Genomic DNA, 22,319 nt, shown 5'->3' with positions numbered 1-22,319 from the left:
TTATTTAGAGTAGAGGGAGGTACTTATATGCCCGACTGGCAGCTTTCTAGCTAAAGTGTTTAATTTAAAGTATCATAGACCACACCTGCTCTTTTTAATGGTTCTTTAGGCTTTGAAATGATACCTGCGCTACTACAGTCACATTCACAGAGTGTGCACACACGGGAACGACACACACACGCACACACCAAAGGATTTTAACACCTCCTATTTGACTGTGTGCGGCAGCAGAGCTGTTACCTAGTTACAAGCTAGAGACCGTGCGACCTGCGCTGTTCATAATGTTGCGGTGGGGACTCTGAGTGCATCAGTCTGTCCGGAGCAGACGGAGGGAGAAGTGAGAAGGAGGCGGACGGAGGAGCGCAGCGGGCTGCTTCTCTGCTGGAGATGCCACTGGAACTCATCCCGACGGAGGCAAAGTGCAGCGGCTCTTCTCGCGTTGTTTCACCGATAAATCCAGCAAAGCCCCGGTAAAAGTCTGGTCCTGAAGGTGCGGAGAAGTCTCAGCTTTAAGGTAAGTTTGGGTATCTGTTGTAAACCTGACCGGTTCATACTAATGGATGTTTGCTGTGAATGAGTGCGGACAGCTGATGATGATCTGTTAGCTCACCTGTACATTCAGATGATTTATGGTTAACGAGAGTTTTCCGTTAAATGCTTTTAAATAACCCTTACAGACATGTTTAGGAAGTTCTGAATGAATTAAAATTAAAGGCACAAATTCTTCACACAACAAACTGCACGCTTTTTAATATTTAGACCATTTTTTCACTGCAATAAATGCCAAATCAGCAACTTTAAAGATTCTACTACAGTCGGAAACCTTTCAGCTACAGCAGCCATGGGCAGATTGTGAGACAAAAGCACCCCCTCCGTACACACATGTAAAAGGTACCCACCCCACTGAGAAGGCTGACCCCCCCCCCCTCCCCAGACTGAATGAGTCACGGAATGATTGTGAAGGCTGTGGCCATTTTCTTCTTCCTCTGCTGGTTTTAGTTTTCTTTGGATTGTGTGTCTCTTTTAGAAATTTTTGCATCTCTTTAATTGTATTTTTGAGCTGTTTGTGAGTTATTTTTGCCTTCTTTGATGATTCTATAATGATTTTTTGTGGTATTTCTAGTCACATGCTTGTGGTCAGTTTTTGTTTGTGTGGTTCTTATTTTGTTTTTAGTGTTTTTGTTAATCTTTTTTAAAATTAATTTTGGTGATGCTTTTAGTAGTTTTATTTGTTTTTGTGGCCAGTTTCTTTGATCCTGCAGTTGTTAATTCTTTTAGTCTCTTTCTGTGCTCTCTCTGATAGTTTTATTTTTTTCTGTAGTTTAGGTCATTAGTTTTTTCCCCCCTGTGGTTTATTTTGTATTTTTAGCTATTCTGAGTTTTTGTGTGTAGTCTTTTTGTGCATCTTTGTGTCTTTTGTGCACTCGAAGGACTTTATGCAGTAAAGCTTCATTTAAACCTAATTTAAGCTTAGCCTACGCAGCTGGCTCTCACCACTGCCAACAGCATCCAGTGAAAAAGTCCTTTTTAAAAAAATGGTTTGATCAGGATGTATTTCAATATTGCAGGGGAGATGGAAGAACTACTTGTGAGCGATGTATTACTTCACAAATACCTTGCATATTTAAGCTTATTTGGTATCATGAAAAGAAAAAAAAGATTAAAATCTCTGTATCTTACAGCGATTCTTGTTTAAAAAGGGATTCTGTGCTTTTCTGAGGTAGTTCACATTCAGTGCAAACTGCTCCTCACTGTCAAATATAAGTGAGAGGCATCTATATTTGACAATGAAATGAGGCAGAAACATAATGAGTTACTTCTTTTAGGCACTAGTAGCATATTTAGTCCAAAATTCCCAATATTTTACATTTTCTGTTATGGTCTTATACTAAAGGTCATTTTCTACATCTAGTTTATCTCATTGAGAGTCCAGTCGTCACCTGTTGGGAGCATTTGGCTGCAGCCATTTCCATGCAATGGTCTTCTCTCCTGCAGGCAAATGCATTTTAATGAGCTACTCATTCTGTTTCCTGGGTTTATCCATGATTTTGCACAGGTACTGTGTAACAAAAGGGCAGTCGGCTTCTGAATCCTTCAGGCAGCTTTAGTGACTTCTTTCAAAGGCACTTTGTTAGGAAACGCAGATGAGATTCTCATAACAGCCGCATCTCTTTGCTTGCTCTGTACTCTCATTTACATACATATATTTTAGTCCTGCAGCTTGTGTGTATTTCTGATTAACCGGCCAGTTATTTATGCTTTTGTTCAGCTAAAAAATAGATTAAAAATACATTACAATATGCATTTCTATAGTTTAAGGGCAAACACAGATGTTTTTACTATAATGGAAGAACAAGGAAAACGAAAGCTAATATTGCATTTAAGAACTTTTTAGCATTTTTGGATAAAAAAAAATCAATAAAGAAAAGATTGTAACTACTTATCTACCCATCTAGTTATACTCACCATCATCTATGTTCCTGTGTGGTTACTGCTTTTAGAAGAACTCTACATAACACAATAACCAAACTCTAAATACAGTACATACTCTAAATAACTAAATACAGACCTTAGACCTTGATGTAAACAAGCAAAAAATATACAATTTCTCCTTTTTTAAAATCTTTACAATCCAGTCATTTTACTATGTTTCACTCATTTTAGTAAATACAATTAACTGCTATTAAAAATTATTATAAACAAGCTTAACAAAAACACCCTGTTTCATTTTGTTTCAGCCACATTTTGGGATTTTAGACCTAAATATGGAGCTCTCATTTATGATACTGGTATCTTTGGTGAGATCATTATCAGAGCGGTATCTCAGTGAAGTGAAGTTTGAGTGTTTGACAAGACGTTTGGAAGAAAACACTTTCCTTTTTCTCCTGTAAAAAAAAAAGGAAAAAGAAGTTCCCTACTGTGTTTATGACAGTCTGAGTGTGATTACCAGCCAACTTGATTTCCACCATTTATTGTGAAAGAGTAGAAAACGCATCACGTCTCCATCATGTGAAACCACTCAAGATGTAAAATGCTCGATCTTTTCCTGGTATTTGATTTTTTTCTTTTGCTTTGCATTTCAAATCTAAAGGAGTCAAACACTCATTTTATTGAAAATGTGATCCTTGAAGTTAATTGAGATGCATTTGCAAAATAATAGCAAACTGATGCCATCATCTGCCCACAAATGAGTCAAACACACACACACAGAGTCACCACAGGTGGGTAGCTAACAAGCACAATCCACAGCCTCATTTCAGGCAGAATTGCCTTTTAAGAGGAGAGTAAATTATCTCTGGTAACATTATGATATCTCACTACATTTAAACAGATTGTGGTGGGTTTTCTTTCCCCTTTCTTGTAGAGATGTACAGATAAAATATTTAACATTGCTGGTTTACTCCAGTCATGAAAAAAGGTTGTCATGGTTATGCACCTTTTAAATAAAAGTTCAGTCATGAAGAAATATAGTATATTTTTAATGAAATGAGCATATTTTAAAATAAACTCTTTACATAAGAAATTATAGTTGGACTGACTCTTCCAGGCCCCCTTCCACCTGCTCCCCACTCTCACTACAGGTCAACATGGCATCTGTCAGTCACTCTCCCCAGAGACTTCTGTCTGACCTCATCTGTCAACCTGTCCATTGCAACAAGAAGGGGCTCAGAGCTGATACTTGATGTTATCCCCCCCCACCTTGAACCCATCTGTCACTCCTACCACCTACCTTACCGTTGTCTCTATGCATACATGTCCTTCACCACCCTCACATACTTCTCTGCCACTCCAGACTTCCTCATGCAGCACCACAGTTCCTCATTTGACACCTTATCATATACTTTCTCTGGATCCTCAAAAACACAATGAAGCTCCTTCCGAAATTCTCATAAGGAGAACCTCTCTCCTTCAACAACTCTTTCCCATATCCCCATGGTATAGCTCATCAGCTTTATTCCTCTGTAGTTACTACAGCTCTGCACTTCAACCCTGTTCTTAAACATCAGTACCATTACACTGATTGTTGTGGACTTTTTGATTTCAGTGGTTAAAAAGTCCACTGTCTTCTCTCCTAGACATCTCCATACGTTCACAGCTATGTCATCTGGACAATCCACCTTTCATTGGATGTATGTTCATCCACTCCAGCCCTCACGTCCTCCTTACTTATTGTTTGCACTTCCTGGTTCACTATCTTCATTCATCCTCCTCTGACTCTTATTCTCTACAATCAGCTCCTCAAAGTTCTCCACCTTGTCAGCACACTTTCTTCAGTTGTTAGTACATTTCCATCTCAATCCTTGATCATCCTAACCTACTGCACATCCTTTCCGGTTCGATGTGTCTGCCTAATGAATTGATTCAAGTCCTTTTCTCCTTCCTTAGTGTCCAGCTTAAATACAGTTTGGTTCATAAATATTTGGACAGAGGCCATTTTTTTCTAATTTTGGTTCTTTACATTACCAAAATTAATTTTAAATGAAAATTCTGGGTTTCTTCCTTTTTAATCCTCTGCCAGGCCTTTAATTCAGCGGCTTTCATTTGCTGTATGTTTTGGGTCATTGTTCATCTGTAGTATGAAACATGCCCAATCAGTTTGACTGCATCTAGCTGGATTTGAGCAGACATTGAATCTTTGAACAGTTCTGAAGTTATCCGGTTGCTTCTGTCCTGTGTCTCATCATCAATAAACACTAGTGTCTCTGTACCACTGGCAGCAATGTACTTCCAAGCCATCACACTGCTCCGCCATGTTTCACTGATGATGTGGTGTGCTTTGGATCGTGAGCTGTTCCACACCTTCTCCAGACTTTTTGTTGCCATCATTCTGGTAGAGGTTGATCTTGGTTTCATCTTTCCAAAGAATGGTTTTCCAGAATTGTGCTGGCGTTTTTAGATTTTTAGAAGTCCAATCTAGCTTTTCTATTCTTGGGGCTTATGAGTGACTTGCAGCATGCAGTGAACCCTCCATATTTACATGCAGGCTTCTCTTTATGGTAGACTTGAATATTGATATACCTACACTACATCCTGGAGAGTGATGTTCACTTGGTTGGCCGTTGTGAAGGAGTTCATTATCATAGAAATGATTCTGCGATCATCCACCACTGTTGTCTTTTGTGGACTTCCAGGTCTTTTTGCATTCCTGAGTTCACCAGTGGTTTCTTTCTTTCTCAAGATGTACCAAACTGTAAATTTTGCCAATCCAACTATTGTAGCCTTTCTTGGATGGATTTTCTTTCTTTCTGTTATTTTCAGCTTAAAGATGACTTGTTTCATCCTGCATGGAGAGCTTTGACTGCATGTCGAGTGTTCACAGCAAAATCTTCCAAATGCAAGCACCACACCTGAAATCAAATCCAGGCCTTTTATCTGCATCATTGATAATGAGCCTGTAGTCTACCCATGTTCCTCCTTCTTGAGAGATCTGCTATGTTAGCTTAAACAAGTTAAATAGATTTGTCAACCAATCAGTAAAACACTCAGCTGATCATCAGTCTCTTAAATAAGCAAACAAACTGCACTTGATCAAAATTCAGGCTTTCATATTGCATCCTTCCAGTTAATCCATGTGACTGCAAATCGAAACACGAGTCCAAGTTTTTAAATTGCCTCGAAATTTATGTAAAGAAGTACAAGTCTGGAAGCGGCTTTGATCATGTAGCTGAAAGATGCGAAAAACAAAATGTTTTTTTTTTCCTTCAGCTTCTGAGATTGACATCTACCTCATATACAGGGCCAACACAAGAAAGAAAAAGGTCCCCAGAGCATACAGTAAAAGTAAAGCCAGAATTGGATCTCAGGCTGCGAGTTTATTAAGTTCGTCTGACTCCCCGAGCCCTTAGGAGAAGCCTTCATAACCCCTCTCTTAGGTTTCAGAAAGGCGGCGGCAGCAGCACCCTTAGGGTATCAGACTTCCTACTGAGTTCTAAGGAAAGGAGGTACAAATAAAGATGTTAAATATTCATGTTGAGCCACGAGTCCCTGATTTATTCAAGTAATGTTGATTTCGTTCTGAACATTGGCAGAAAAAGATTGCCAACACTTCTGATCCTCAGCTTTAAGCCCACACATGAACTTTATGAACAACATCACTTTTTTCCCCATATGTTGACCAACGCGTCCCACACAGTTGTATAAGGTCACACTTGTAGACAAAAAAAAGAAGAACAAAAAGAACAAAAAGAAGAAAAAAACATGTTTTAGTGACATATGTAGTTGGTTTTACAGGGCCGATAAATCTTTTTTTTTTTTTTTTAAATAGCAGTAGTTATATTTATAAGACTGTACATACTTTGTCTGTTCTTAAAATACACTGAAACTCTTTGAATGGCAGATCTACTTTGACAAAGTTTCAGAGCTGTGAGTAGTAATGGACTTTTTTCATATTTTATGGACAAGATTATTTTCAGTTTAAATTAAAAAATAACTGGAAGATTAAATAAAAAAATGGGATCGAATTGTCAGATTCATTCCCTCCCCAGACGGCCACTCACATCCTGGGCCATCTGACCTCAGGAAATCACATGATAGGGTGGGGCCAGGTTTCACAATGAGCTCACCCGAAACCCTGGCTGATTAGGACCCACACCTGCTTTCACACCTTGGCTCATGGGATTAGGTAGAGGATCATCAGGGGGTCCTTTGTCCCTCTTTGGGGGGGAAACTCCCACAGGGTTTAAATCTGAGACTCCCCACCAATTGGACCCTTAGAACTGAAGAAGCTTCTCGGATGAGACGTGAAACGTCTTCAAGCGACTAAAAGAAGTCCAGACGCTTTTCTTTCCAAGTTCCTTAGACTATGATGACCTGGATGACTGAGAACCTTCACAGACATTCATTCCCGATGTTTGCTGGATTTTGCCAGGGCAGGCAGCAGCAGAGGAATGCGAAAGGTGATTTCAGTTTTGGTGGTGGTCTCGGGAATTTGTCTCCGTGGATGATTTGGTCCTGTTGTCTTCATTAACCAATGACCTCTATTTCGCTCAGGGGCGTAATAGTCTGAATGGTGAGTGGAAAGGATGACAGAGTGTTTGGTGAGAAGTGGGTGGATCATTCCATGTTATTCCTGATTTAGACTTCTACGAAATCAACGTCGTAATTTACGATATAACCTTTTTTATGTTTTAAGAGTGTATGGTTATGTGGAAGGTTACTGTTAAGTAACCTTCCACATAACCATGGCTGTGTGCGGACAGGGATAGGACCCAAGGTGCAGACTCCAGAGACAAACTTAATCCAAAACAGCTTTAATGCTGAACGCAAACATAACATAACTGGAAAAAACTCAAAATTAGTGATGTGTCCTGTGTGTCGAAGCTTCGAATCGTGCGTCGGGTAATCGCGGGGGCGTTTTTCTGAAGCGCGTATCGAGGCTTGCTTTGATTACGTATGCAGTGACGTTCGAGGCCTCGCGGGCAGTCCGTACCACGTGACTGATTCAGGGACTGGTTCACCGGTTCGCGCCAGATTCGAAATAACATGGGCAGGAAAACAGCTGATTCCCCATCACACCGTGTTGTGGAATTGGATTACGTATGTGCTACATAGTTACTTGTGCATTTCTTCTTCGATGGAACCAGCAAGGAAGAGATGTTTGTTTTTTTTTTTTTAAATTTTGTCTCTCCTAATAAAGTATGCACACAGTAATAAATATCACAAATGATAAACACCAAAATATAAATAAACAACACTACACATCCTATAATCTGATTTCTGTCTTTTAGTTTATTAAAAAGTGAAGCACCAAACACTAGTTTGTGTCATTATCCAGATGTACATAAGGTTTACATATCATTATAATCAAAGAGCCCGCTTCACTTGAATTGTCCACTTGATGGCGCAGTAGAGCAAATGAATCATCACAATGCTTCGAACCATGAGTCGACCAATTGGATGGAAAGCTTCAGTTCATCATGAGGCTTCATCTCACCATCACTACTCAAAATAAACTAACACCGGTGGACTGGCAAAACACACAGCAAAATAAACGGTAGATCGCGACACTGACATAGAGAAACACAGGGCTTAAGTACACAGAGGGAGCAATCAGGGAATGGGTAACAGGAGGGAAACACAGCTGGGGCAAATCAGAACTGACGAGACAAAAGGAAGCGTAAACTGAACACACTGAGATAAGACAGAGACCTTCAAAGTAAAACAGGAAACACATAACACAGACTCACATGCAGGCACTACAGAGGGAACAGAGACGTGGGACCAGGGCAGACACAAACACTGACTGAACACGGGGATATAGGAACTAAGGATACACAGAGACGCGAACTAGACAAGGGGATACAGGTGATAGGGGAGACAGAGCAACTAAAGAAGACAGAGACATAAACCATAAGACAGAACTCAAAGAAACCAAAGACTAAAAAGTATAAATAATATAATAAACTCAAATACCCTGGGTCAACGACCCAGGCATCCTAACAGTTACAGCATAGTGTTAAAAGGATTTCCAGTTATGCTGTAAGTTACGATGTGGATTTCACACAGAAGTGTAAATCACGCTTTAAGCCTAGTATATGGTTACCACATTGGTTGTTGTGAACAGCAACAGAGATGTCCATTTATACAAGCAATTAAGGTGCACTGAACAGTCTTCTCCAGAATTGTCTGTGGTCTGTATTTGTATAGCGCTTTACTTGGTCCTTAGGACCCCAAAGCGCTTTACACTATACACAATCATCCACCCATTCACACATTGGTGATGGCAAGCTACAGTGTAGCCACAGCCACCCTGGGGCGCACTGACAGAGGCGAGGCTGCTGGACACTGGCGCCACCGGGCCCTCTGACCACCACCAGTAGGCATCGGGTGAAGTGTCTTGCCCAAGGACACAACGACCGAGACTGTCGGAGCTCGAACCGGCAACCTTCCGATTACAAGACGAACGCCCAACTCTTGAGCCACGATCGCCCCATGATAGGCACTGGTATTGCAGGTCAGAAAAAAGAACTCAGGATCAGTGCTGGTTTACGATTAGAGGTCGTTAAAACAAGAAGCAGACTTATGGCTCACACCAATGTTAATGGGGGCAACAAGAAGCATGCGCCTAAACAGGCAGTCAGCAGTGCCTCAAACGGAGGAGTTCAAGGATCTTGGAGTCTTGTTCTTGAGTGGGGGGAGAGTGGGGACCGAGAAAGGGATCAGTGTAGTGTCTGCAGTGATGCAGATATTGTACAGGTCTTTTGCAGGGATTTGATTATGACAGCTGATCTGCATCCTTACACTCATCCATGGCAACGAAGAGTGGGTAGTGACTATGAGAAAATATCACAGAAACAAGCAGAGGATTGAGCATCCTCTGAATGGTGTCTGAGAAAATCAGAATCAGAATCATCGATAACTGTTTACCATATACATGAGGAGTTGACAGTATAGATATATCACCAGTATCAGTATCATTATCACTCTCAAAGGCTGAACCAGATGAGGGGGTTCAGGCCAGGGCATGAGGAGAGTGAGTTGGAAAGGTTGGTGGTCCCCTTGAATTGCTGGAGGTGGTGGCTGGGGGAGAGGGAGGTCTGGGCATGTTTACTAACAATAGCTCCACTGCACTCTTACCTGATACTGATAGAAAATGGATGGATGGCTTGATTGATCAATTATTGGATTGAGAATGTAAATACTATAATCAGCCTAACCAAAACTGCTAAATCCCCGATGTTCTAAAATGCGCCAGCTCTTCACCAAATCTTGGTATCTCAAAACAACGCTGACCTTTAAACAAAACAGAATATTTTCTTTATTTTTCAGCCCGAAGGTTCCTGCGTATTCTTCACCTTCCAGATGTTATTAGATTGAATGAGTCATTATGATTGCACAAAAACCACAGCATAGCCACAGAATCCCTGAAGACACTAAAGGCCCTACTAGTGCCTTCTCTGGTCTTAAGAGGAAACTGAACTGCTTTTGTAACTGTAATAAGGAACAATAAGAGAAAATGCAAATACATATTTGCATGTAATTTCAGCCGGTATTGCTTTGTCTCTAAAGTTTGACATTTTACAAAAATATGCTTCCTTGCTCTCTTATTGAGACTCAGCGCTCCCTGAAGTGGTATCGATCTGTCTGTTTTTCCTCTGCAGATTCTCTGAAGGCCACATCACGCATTTTGAAAGAAAAGCGAGCCCTTTCAACAAAAGAAAAGCATTTGTGACACTTCTGATCTTCTGAAATGGTGCTCATGATGCTTCTATTGTGACACACTGTGTGAGATTGAATACTACAGTTGTGAAGTAAATGGACAGTGAAATGAAATGACCTGCCTCTACATGGCTTTGCTGTGTGGCTGCACAATTCAAATATAGTGTTACTTTGTGTCTAATGGGAATTTCTCTACAGCACTGCTATGGTAGAACCATAAAAGAATTGTGGAAATGTCTAAAACTGTTCTCATTTTTGACTAACTATTTAATGCCATCTTTAGTTATTTAGAAATATACATAATAAATGTTCTCCAGAAGTAAGATGCATAAAATTAAACTCACAGTTCAAACTGTGTTTATATACAAAAGCTTAGATGCTTTAGTGGTGTCAGAAATAAAGCTTTTTGTGTACGCATGGCCCTATTTTCTAAATCTCATTCACATTTACATGAGCATGTAATCTTTAAGTAGAGAGAGACAGCTTCATAAGAAAGGTGGACAGAAATGCTTTTCTGATGAAAACATCTTGTGGAATATTTAGCTGCCAATAACATTTTCCAGGTGCTGTGCAAGGTATGGCTGTTGAGTTTTAATACATATATATACCAAGTAAGATTTGATATTTAAGACACTTTGGAAGCAATCATAAATGTACCTGTAAAATGTTTCCATAAGAAATGTAACCATAAGAAAAAGCCGGAACAAGATTGTCATATATTTAACAGGATGAAAAATGAATAACAAATAAAGGCCCTCCATTCAGACAAGTGCCTTTTAAATTTAATAGTTTCTTTTGGACTTCTTTCTTCAGAGTGACAATATGAAACATTTGTGTGTGTTTAAAGCAAATGACAAATGTTCCAAGTATATATCACAAGTTTAACCATCCATTTCAACTCCTTATCAGAGTCTGGTTCACAGGGGCAGCACTTTAAGCTAAAATGCCTTCATCTCTATCTCTAAGGCCCCCATCACCAGAGGTGATGACATCAAGGCATTTCCAAGTCAGCTGCGATACAAAATCTCTTCAGTATGTCTGGAGTCTAGAAACACTTCATATAGGAAGCTTAGCAGCAGCTCTACTCTGAGACACCTTGAATGACCAAACTGATGCTTATTTCTCCAGCTTGTATTCCTTTTCTTTTACCCACACGTCATGGGTGAGTGTAGGATTGGTGATTAACAATCAAATTAACAACTTTTCTTTCATGCTTCGGCCTCTCTGGTGACTAATCAAAAAATCCAAACAACTACTGTTGGTTGCAGTGCATTTCAAACTAACACATTTCTGTAATAATACTGCATCTTTCAGTTACTGCACTACATTCAGTAATTACGTTAGAGTTGCAACTATGTTGTTACTTGTGTTGCAAGTAACAACTTGCAACACAAGTAACAACATAGCTACACGATGGGTACAACTATGTACTTCTGGATGTCGTACAACTATACGATGGGTGGATAAAGAGGAGAAAAAACCTATCATCCATGCCTTTTTCTTCCTGCATACATGCGCTACAATCAGCTGACTCTGGTCCATGTGCAGGAAAGAGGAAAAAGATGGAGTGGTTTACAACTTTTCAGGAATGCCGATATGGACATTTTCTATAGGACAAAAGGGCAAGAGCATATTGGTAACGTGCAAACCACAAAGACCCCAGAGTGACGTTAAAGCCAAACAACAAATACATATTCCACATTGACTAAGGTTTATATTGTTGGTAACCATGTCCAGTGTTGGGAAGGTTACTTTTAAAATGTATTCCATTACAGAATACAGAATACATGCCCCAAAATGTATTCTGTAACGTATTCCGTTACGTTACTCAATGACAGTAACGTATTCTGAATACTTTGGATTACTTAATATATTATCATGCTTTTTACAACAACGTGAATGTACTATTGCTGTGTGATTTATTACTATTACTGAAGGTCCGCGACTCCGAGCTGTAGTAAAGGGACCTCTGACTAATACGGCGGGGTCCCTGTCGGCTCATAGCCGAAAAATAGCTTTACTTTGTTGTGTGGGTCAGCTTTTCTTGCGAGAGACAGAGAGAGACGTTGAAAGACTGCTCCAACGGAACTTATTGTTTTCGGAGGAAAACACGAACACGGTGTACAGTCGAGTCTTAATAGCTTACTTACAACTGGGCTCGTCAGGCACTCTTCTTGGCTGAAGTGGTTATTATTATATTTACATGCTTCCAGCTCCCGTTTTTCCTCGATGACAACTCCAACCTTTCCACTCCCCTTTTTCTCTCTCCCTCCTCGCGCTCACAGACCCATAATGTGTATGGCAGTCCATTCTCCCTGCAACACGGACTACACTGGCCATGATGCTACATTCTTTAGAGCTATGCTTGTAGCATTCTGCCTGTTAGCTTAGCACAACAACAACAACGAAAAGGCGCTCTCTCACCCAGGAAACACACAGTCGCAGAGAGAGAGAGAGAGCGTCGCCCTGTAAACATGGCAACCGTAGCGCTGCCGCCTGGAACAACAGAACGTAGCTGTCAAACAAAACCCAAACAGTCCTGACCCGCGACAAAATGAAACAGGAAAGTACCGCAGTGTAATCCATTTATTTCAACAAAGTAACTGTATTCTGAATACCACCTTTTTAAACGGTAACTGTAACGGAATACAGTTACTCATATTTTGTATTTTAAATACGTAACGGCGGTACATGTATTCCGTTACTCCCCAACACTGACCATGTCTCTTTTACACATTCATACAAGCACTTTTTCTATATTGAGTGCTTAATATGCACGCTTAGATGAATTTATAGGGAGCAACTTGGGTTTCATAGCTGGCTTGAACCACCAACTTTCTGATTCCTAGATTACCTGCCCTACCTGTTACAGCTAACCCCACAATGCATTTAAGTTTATGTTATGGAGTAAAGTGAAAATTATTTAATGAGTAGTGTAACCAGTGAATGAGCCTAAATCAAAAAAAAGTGTGCATCTCTGTGATTCAAGCAGTTTCTTGCAAATCTGCACGAGAACACGTTAACGTTACCAGTGAAACCTGTGAAATGTCCAGTATCACAATATCCCATCAACTCTACCCTTAAATCTATTTGAAGTGGGAATACATGTTAAATGCAAAACTGTGGGAATAGTTTCTAACCCGAGAGTCATACATGACTCTGATGGGGGTGGTGGGTGTCGAATATCAGCCGCTGGAGATGAAGCTTTTTATAGACAGGGACGAACCTTGAACCTTTAGCTGCTGTGCTTTTAATGTGCTGTGCAAAGCTTTTGTAATGTTGCTATGGTTACCTCTTGATTAAGTTACCTTTCACATATATTAAAACTGTCATTCAACCCGATGACTCAAATTAGATCTACAGATATGTGATATTAAAGACTCTGTGTTTCTAAATACACCAACATTATGTTACAGGCTATAAAAACAGATATGGTAAATATCTTAATATAGCATCCAGCCTTTGATTATAATACAGTCTTTCTGCACTCTTCCCTACTGGGAAACTGATTGGTTCACTGCTTGGCAAGCTGCTCAAAGGTTCAGTCTTGGCTTTCAAGAGAAAAAAACAAAACAAAACAAAGCAAATACACTCTTTAAACATGTCTTTAACAGTGTCCCTGAGCTGCTGCTCAGACCTGAACCTTTCATGGCTTTGTGGACACTAGAAGGCTCCAGTAGACTAACTTTGAATAAGAGTTTTACACCTTGGCTCCTCATTCACAGACCTTCCATATGCACTTCAGATAAGCAATAGAAAAGTGTTCTTAAAGTAATTGGAGATTTCGTTATACAGCTTTAAACCGTAAACGGTCGGTTCTTCTGTTACCACCAACAATCAGACATGGAGCACTCAGTTGTTGTCAACATTTCAGAGCAGCCGCATGATTTAATTTCATTTTATATAAAGGCTGGTGAAAAGAAGTCACATGCTGAGGAATCAGAGGGAGACTGAAACACTGCAAGGTTGTTCTTTTTCTCCTTTCCTAATAACAGGATCAGTAATCATTACAACAGTAATATTTGTAAAAGTAGCTTCACTGATTACTTGAATGGCAAAAACTGAAGTGCTAATTTCTATGAAAAAGAAGTCTGCCAAACACTAATATGAACGCTGTGGCTCCACTCACCTGCTGTTTAGTTTAGTTTATTTGAGAAATTATATATAATGTTCATAAAGATTACATAGAAAATAAAGGTTTGTGAAAAAAACACCCCTGTAAATAACAATGGCTGACCCGTGCAGCAGCGGAAACAGATACTTTAAAATCTTTTAATTAATTAGAGACTTTTTAAAAAGTGAAATTAAACAGTGATGAATCAAATATTGATTATAGTGATGTAGGTAAAGTGATGGCCCTCTGGATGTAAGTGTGTTTTGGTTAAGGAAGGCATGAAAAAAGTGAAAACTGAAGTCTTAAAAATGTCTTGTGTAATATAAGTTAATCCTTACCACTGGGACCACTGTTACCTTCACCTTCCACATCTTCTCGAGCTCTTCTCTGAGCCCTCGGTACTTCTGCAGCTTCTCGTGTTCCTTCTTCCTGATGTTGCTGTTATTAGGAACCACTACATCTATCACTGGGGTCGTCTTCTTCTGTTTGTCCACCACCACTATGTCCGGTTGGTTAGCCACCACCAGTTTGTCCGTCTGTATCTGGAAGTCCCACAGGATCATAGCTCGGTCACTCTCCACCACCCTTTTTACCTCGGGACTTCCAGGCCATACTCGGCACAGGTGTTTCTGTATACTACTAACTATGGTTATGGCGTTCCATGTAAGCCCTGCTTGCTAGCATCTTGCACCCTTCTGTTATGTGCTGGATTGTCTCAGGGGCATCTTTACACAGCCTGCATCTGAGGTCTTGCCTGATGTGATAGACCCCAGCCTCTATGGATTTTGTGCTCAGAGCCTCTTCCTGGTGCCCGAGGGTGTGCGTCTGGTGGCCGGGCCTTAGTCCATGGGGCCCGGCCGGGCATAGCCCGAAAAGGGGACATGGGCCCATGCTCCCACAGGCCCACCACCCGCAGGAGGCGCCATAGGGGTCGGGTGCATTGTGTGCCGGGCGGCGGCCAGGAGCGGAGGCCCTGGTGGACTGATCCCTGGCTGCCAAGACTGGCAATTGGGACATGGACTGTCACCTACTGTCAGTGGCCAGCTCACACTGGAACGGTTCGCAGCCGAGTGTGAAGCAGCGGGAATGAGGATCAGAACCTCCAAAGCTGAGGCCATGGTTTTCAGCCGGAAAAGGGTGGAGTGCCCACTCCAGGTCGGGGATGAGTTCCTGCCCAAGTGGAGGAGTTCAAGTATCTCGGGGTCTTGTTCGCGAATGATGACGGATTGGTACTACGGCTGCAGTGATGCGGACGCTGCACCGGTCCGTCGTGGTGAAGAGGGAGCTGAGTGTAAAAGCGAAGCTCTCAATTTACCGGTCGATCCACGTCCCTACCCTCACCTATGGCCACGAGCTGTGGGTAGTGACCAAAAGAACGAGATCGCGGATACAAGCGGCGGAAATGAATTTACTCTGAAGGGTGGCTGGTCTCTCCTTTAGAGATAGGGTGAGAAGTTCAGCCATCCGGGAGGGGCTCAGAGTAGATCCGGGTGAGGTGTTCCGGGCATGTCCCACCGGGAGGAGGCCCCGGGGCAGACCCAGGACACGCTGGAGAGATTATATCTCTCGGCTGGCCTGGGAATGCCTTGGTGTTCCCCCAGATAAGCTGAAGGAGGTGACTGGAGAGAGGGAGGTCTGGGCTTCTCTGCTTAGGCTGCTGCCCCCTCGACCCGGCCTCGGATAAAGCGGATGAAGATGGATGGATGGATGGATGGATTTATTAATAAACAAAATACCAACTGTCTTCATACTCATACAGGGAGTGCAGAATTATTAGGCAAATGAGTATTTTGTCCACATCATCCTCTTCATGCATGTTGTCTTACTCCAAGCTGTATAGGCTCGAAAGCCTACTACCAATTAAGCATATTAGGTGATGTGCATCTCTGTAATGAGAAGGGGTGTGGTCTAATGACATCAACACCCTATATCAGGTGTGCATAATTATTAGGCAAAATGGGTCAAAAGAAGGACTTGACAGGCTCAGAAAAGTCAAAAATAGTGAGATATCTTGCAGAGGGATGCAGCAGTCTCAAAATTGCAAAGCTTCTGAAGCGTGATCATCGAACAATCAAGCGTTTCATTCAAAATAGTCAACAGGGTCGCAAGAAGCGTGTGGAAAAACCAAGGCGCAAAATAACTGCCCATGAACTGAGAAAAGTCAAGCGTGCAGCTGCCAAGATGCCACTTGCCACCGGTTTGGCCATATTTCAGAGCTGCAACATCACTGGAGTGCCCAAAAGCACAAGGTGTGCAATACTCAGAGACATGGCCAAGGTAAGAAAGGCTGAAAGATGACCACCACTGAACAAGGCACACAAGCTGAAACGTCAAGACTGGGCCAAGAAATATCTCAAGACTGGTTTTTCTAAGGTTTTATGGACTGATGAAATGAGAGTGAGTCTTGATGGGCCAGATGGATGGGCCCGTGGCTGGATTGGTAAAGGGCAGAGAGCTCCAGTCCGACTCAGACGCCAGCAAGGTGGAGGTGGAGTACTGGTTTGGGCTGGTATCATCAAAGATGAGCTTGTGGGGCCTTTTCGGGTTGAGGATGGAGTCAAGCTCAACTCCCAGTCCTACTGCCAGTTTCTGGAAGACACCTTCTTCAAGCAGTGGTACAGGAAGAAGTCTGCATCCTTCAAGAAAAACATGATCTTCATGCAGGACAATGCTCCATCACACGCGTCCAAGTACTCCACAGCGTGGCTGGCAAGAAAGGGTATAAAAGAAGAAAAACTAATGACATGGCCACCTTGTTCACCTGATCTGAACCCCATTGAGAACCTGTGGTCCATCATCAAATGTGAGATTTACAAGGAGGGAAAACAGTACACCTCTCTGAACAGTGTCTGGGAGGCTGTGGTTGCTGCTGCACGCAATGTTGATGGTGAACAGATCAAAACACTGACAGAATCCATGGATGGCAGGCTTTTGAGTGTCCTTGCAAAGAAAGGTGGCTATATTGGTCACTGTTTTTTTTTTTTTTGCTTTGTTTTTGAATGTCAGAAATGTATATTTGTGAATGTGGAGATGTTATATTGGTGTCACTGGTAAAAATAAATAATTGAAATGGGTATATATTTGTTTTTTGTTAAGTTGCCTAATAATTATGCACAGTAATAGTCACCTGCACACACAGATATCCCCCTAAAATAGCTAAAACTAAAAACAAACTAAAAACTACTTCCACAAACATTCAGCTTTGATATTAATGAGTTTTTTGGGTTCATTGAGAACGTGGTTGTTGTTCAATAATAAAATTATTCCTCAAAAATACAACTTGCCTAATAATTCTGCACTCCCTGTATATACAAAATCAATGTGGTGCTTCCAAATGATGTTTTTTATCCACCATCACACCTACGAATTAGATGTAATAAACCTTTGTCAATTATTCATTTGCATATGTTTTTACCTTCAGTAAATCAGCAATGTAGTGATGTGCGGATCGATACTGAAATATTGATTCCTCCGATACCAATCATTTATGTTCTAGAATCGATTCTCATATTAAAATATCAATATTTTAGTAATTTAGGGTAAATTTGTAGTTTATCATTAACAGGAACACAGTGGAAAGAAACTATATCATTCAGATTGTCTACATTGGAAGGAACTACTTCCTCTTCCGCCTTTCATAGTCATGTGTGAAATACGTCTGTATAAATGTGTCGCAGCCCCTTGGCGTGTGCACTCACAACAATGGCTGAGCGTAAACGGAGTCATGTGTGGACGTATTTTACCTCCACAAGCAGCCGAGACATGGTTTGCGATACATGTGGCAAGAAAGTGAGGTGTTGTGGCAACACCACTGACCTTGTCAAACACCTCAGAGTAAATCATATCACAGAATATGATGAGCTTATGTTGAGGCGAACTGAAGAGGAGGAGTGGGACAGGTGCTGCCAGGGTGAGACAGACGTCTCTCACAGAGTCCTTTAGTGCTGCAGGCAGGCAAGGTGTTCAAAAAGCGCACGACTTCAGTTTTTTTATTTCAATATGATGAATTCTGCATTATTAAGTGATAAGAACAAGTAGTCTGATGTCCTGTAATCATGGTGATTTGAGATACAATAAATAAATAAATAAAATAAATAAGTTAAGTTTTTGTACAAAGTATCGTATCGGATCAGTATCGTCGATACCACCCCGAATTTTACTTGGTATCAGATCGGAAAGGAAATCAGTGGTATCGCACATCACTACAGCAATGTAAATGAAACAAAGGGATAAACTTGGTTTAAAGGGAGACTGTAGACTGTTTTTCAGACTGTGCATGAGCTGAGAGGCAAAGCATGCAAAGAATCCACGTTCTGCTGGAAATGAGCAGAACAAATTCAGTTTAATAAGAGAACAGTGGGTAATGGCTTAAATTAAAGAAGACACTGTTGCCTCTAAAATTTTAAAAATACATTTCTTAATTATCTCAGTTATAAGTAGGACACTATCAGTCATATTTATTTAAAAACATTGGTTTGCTTCATATCTGTTTTTGTTTTAATTGTGAATATTCTAAAATATAAATGATGAAACCCTGTATATCCTGGTTTCCACACTTAATTCTGCAAGTGACAGTGTAAAGATACACTATACACTTGATGATACTGACTTATGGTCTTATATTTGCTCCTTAAACGTTACTAGAAGACCTTAAGAGCTGCATTGGCAGTATAGGCTTTAGTATAGGCTTGATTTTCCTGCAAACAAACTGTAGATGCAGGTGTCCCCGCCACATGACACTGCAGTAATTGCACATACCTGATACAATATTTTGTATCAGGTATGTGCAATTAGTATTAATTTTGTATCAGTCTCACATTTTGTGTATTAGAATTTCTAACTATAGTAGTCGAGGATAAACAACATAATTCATATTTCTGGCAAACAAAACTCAGAAATGATTTCTTGCTGTCATGTGGCTCTCACTCCACACAAATACAGATTTACTTAAAAGCATTCCCTTTCCCTGAGCTACACCTTTATGATTATTGATTTAGTTACACGTATAAAATGATTCAACAACAGTTCCCAGGCGGCAGCTTCAGAGTTTAAATGTCAATGATTGATTAAGTTTCACGTGGTAGGTTAATCTATAACCATATTTGCTTGGTTTTTTTAAATGCTCTTAAATGCATTTTGAACTGCAGTAAGAGTAGAAGTATGATGTGTCATAGAAAGTAAAGTATAAGCGCATCTCATTGGCCTCTGCGTGAACACCTGGTGATCTGCACTGCTACTCACCTGTCAGGATAACAAAGCTCCTCCCTGAAATGCTCCGAACCTTTAAAGCTGTGCGGCTGTCGGAGACTCTGACCTTTGCGATGAATGCTCTGCTCAGCCCAGCAGGTGCAGCAGCGTTTGACAGCTAAGATGTTGGCATTTCCGCTCCCGCAGCGAGTTAAAACTGCCACTGCAGTGAGATACAAAAAGAAAAACCCAAACTCTCCCAACTGTGTTTACCTTACATTTTGCATTGAGATCACTGTGCTGCTGTTGTGCAATGTGAATATATTTAGTCATCTTGATCCCGTAGCAAAAGAAGTCATTCCCAGTGGTAAAGTGCAAGAAAACAATCTATTTTCGACATCTTTTTTTTAGAAATACCTTATTTATGACTGATCTTGAAGACAAGGAAATTCAAACCAAATGAGATCTGATTGAAATTTGACTTTGTGTGGGGAGCTTGATGTTGAGCCTGTGCGCCTTTGCATTAAAGGAGCCAGCTGAGATGGTCATGCTCATTAGGATTCCTTCTGAATGCCTTCCCTTTAGGGTAGACCCAGAGCTCACTGCAGAGATTATGCATCTCGTCTTGTCTCAGAATTAGAACGTCCTGGGACAAAGGATCTCTGGATGCTGTGCTTAACCCACTGCCATCATGATATTAGCAGAAGAAAATGGATGATTTTGCAAAGTGAGGCATTCACTTTGCCTCAAAGTGTAGACAAATGCATTATAAAATACTTACAGTCAAGTGCTTGACTACTATATGTAAGTAACAAAGCAACATGGGCAGTGGCCTCCTCATCATTGTGATATCAAATCATGATTGTTGCAAATAAGTCAGTAGTTTGCCTAGAAGAACCAGTTCAATGGAGAGTCAGTGGTACTGGGCAGAAATTACTCCACAGGCTGAGCTATCGGCTCCATGGTATCCCATGTTTGATGTCATTCATTCACCAAATAATAAATGTGCTGCAGCTTGGCGTTCCTCCCAGGAGATGCTGCGGAGCGCTCTTAAAAAACCAGAAAGTAATGCCACCCTGCCTTCATGCTGCACTCATCCTTTTTTCATTCTCATCCCTGTCTCACATTGTTGGATCAGTGAAGTTGCGACCCCAGTACTTAAGCATCTAGCTAGCTCTGCGGGGAGCAAGCAAGTTACTTCGTTTGAACTGACAGTCTTACTAGCTGAAGTGAGTTAGGTGGAAAAAAGTTTGATAACTTCACTCTCAGAGAAAGACGTAAGGAAAATTCGATTTTTTTCAAAAGTAAGGACTGCTCAGCAAGACAGATCTTAAACTCATATGTAACATCCTCATTTGTAGATTTATTTACTTCAGAGAGTAGATTTGTTCAGGATGTGTGGACGCTTCGATTTCATTTTCTGGAAGGTACATTTCCGGAAGATCGGAATATTTAATCTTACAAAATTGTTGGAACTGTATAAAAAGGAAAAACTTCCTTTTAACAGGAAAAGAGTTCCAGTAGAACCGGGCTCAGGCAGGAGCGGCCATCTGTCGCGACCGGTTGGGGTGATCGGAGGAAGACAGGACGAAGACACACTGTAGAACAGAGCCAACAGCTGCAGACCTTTGCAGTCATGTGTCACCAGCACGACTCCAAAGACTGATCGGCCTTGTGATCCTTCCCTAAATCTAGACTAATAACTAAAGGTGACAGAGCCTTTGCAATCATAGTTCCCACTCTTTGGAGCTGTCTGGCCTCCAGTCTGTGATCAATGAGCTCAGTTGACTTTAAACTGGCATTCAGGTAACTTATTATTATTTGCCTTTTAAGGTTTTTATTTGATGTAAAGTACCTTGTGGGTACCTTTGTGTCTTGAAAACCACTAGATAAATAAATTTGCTTCATTCAGAAAAGCAGTTGGAAGAACATTATGATAGCTTGCAAACCGCATATATATTACAGAATACTACTGAGAAAATCAGTGTAAAGCAATAACCTTGCTTTACACTGAGTCTGCAACAGCACAGGTCAGCTGATCACGTCTGTTCACAAGCAATCTGTTGGAAGTTGTCCCCACCTGGAAAATCTCACTTTGATCGCTATCCCTATCCTGACTCATACCTCCACAACTGCAGCATTTTTAAATGAAGTCTTAATGATGAATGTGTGTGTGAATGGGTGAATGACTGAATGTAGTGTAAAGCGCTTTGGGGTCCTATGGACTAGAAAAGCGCTATACAAATGCAGGTCATTTACCATTTACCATTTACCATGAATGAATGAGCACGACATTCAGAAATGGGCTGTGTGAAATTCTAGGTTTACGATTATTGTGGACATGCCCACAACTGCAAACTCCACAGAGAAGAAAGATGGTTAGGAATACAAGCACAGAAAACAGGTTTAAGAGCAAAAAAACTGACAGGGGCAGATGGAAAGAGAAGGCCGAGCTGCCAAAACTTTCACGTTCTTTAAAAAAACAACAGTGACGAGATGGCAGCATCAGTCTGTAGCAGCAGCAGAAGGCAAAGACAGTGTGCTTATGTACCTCCAGCATCTATCTGGAGATGGCAGAAGTGATTTACTAATAATTGACCTGCGCTTTTCTGGTTTTAATGCCTTTTGTATAGACGTGAAAAATGTTGTCAACACACGGATGTCCATGCAGTGTCAGCTTTGAGTTGTTCATCTGTTATTTTGTACTGTTACTAATTATACTGTCATCTGTTATCCATTATGATGCTCTGACATTAGAGTTAGTCAGCTAAAACCATACAGCCTGTTTCAAATATCAGCTCAGTTAGTCGTTTTCAGCTTCACCGTGGCTGGTTTTTTGAACAGTCTGAAATGATTTCTG

General features: G+C 41.0%; 1 protein-coding gene across 2 annotated transcripts in view; it reads left to right on the top strand.

Moving 5' to 3' along the window:
* Positions 1-332: 332 nt before the first annotated feature.
* The window catches only part of sstr3a (somatostatin receptor 3a), a 46,365-nt gene continuing 24,378 nt past the window's right edge, over positions 333-22,319 (top strand). For both annotated transcript variants that reach the window (XM_085272102.1, XM_085272101.1), the window contains exon 1: positions 333-514. The gene's annotated coding sequence lies outside the window, so the exon portion shown is untranslated. The remainder of the gene's footprint in view (positions 515-22,319) is intronic.

The sequence above is a fragment of the Mchenga conophoros genome, linkage group LG4, assembly GCF_057382185.1.
Source record: "Mchenga conophoros isolate Kocher_MC1m ecotype Shallow Benthic linkage group LG4, M_conophoros_male_GT1.1, whole genome shotgun sequence".
Taxonomy (NCBI): Eukaryota; Metazoa; Chordata; class Actinopteri; order Cichliformes; family Cichlidae; genus Mchenga; species Mchenga conophoros.
Note: the sequence above shows the minus strand (reverse complement) of the source record. Positions and strands in the feature narration are given on the sequence as shown.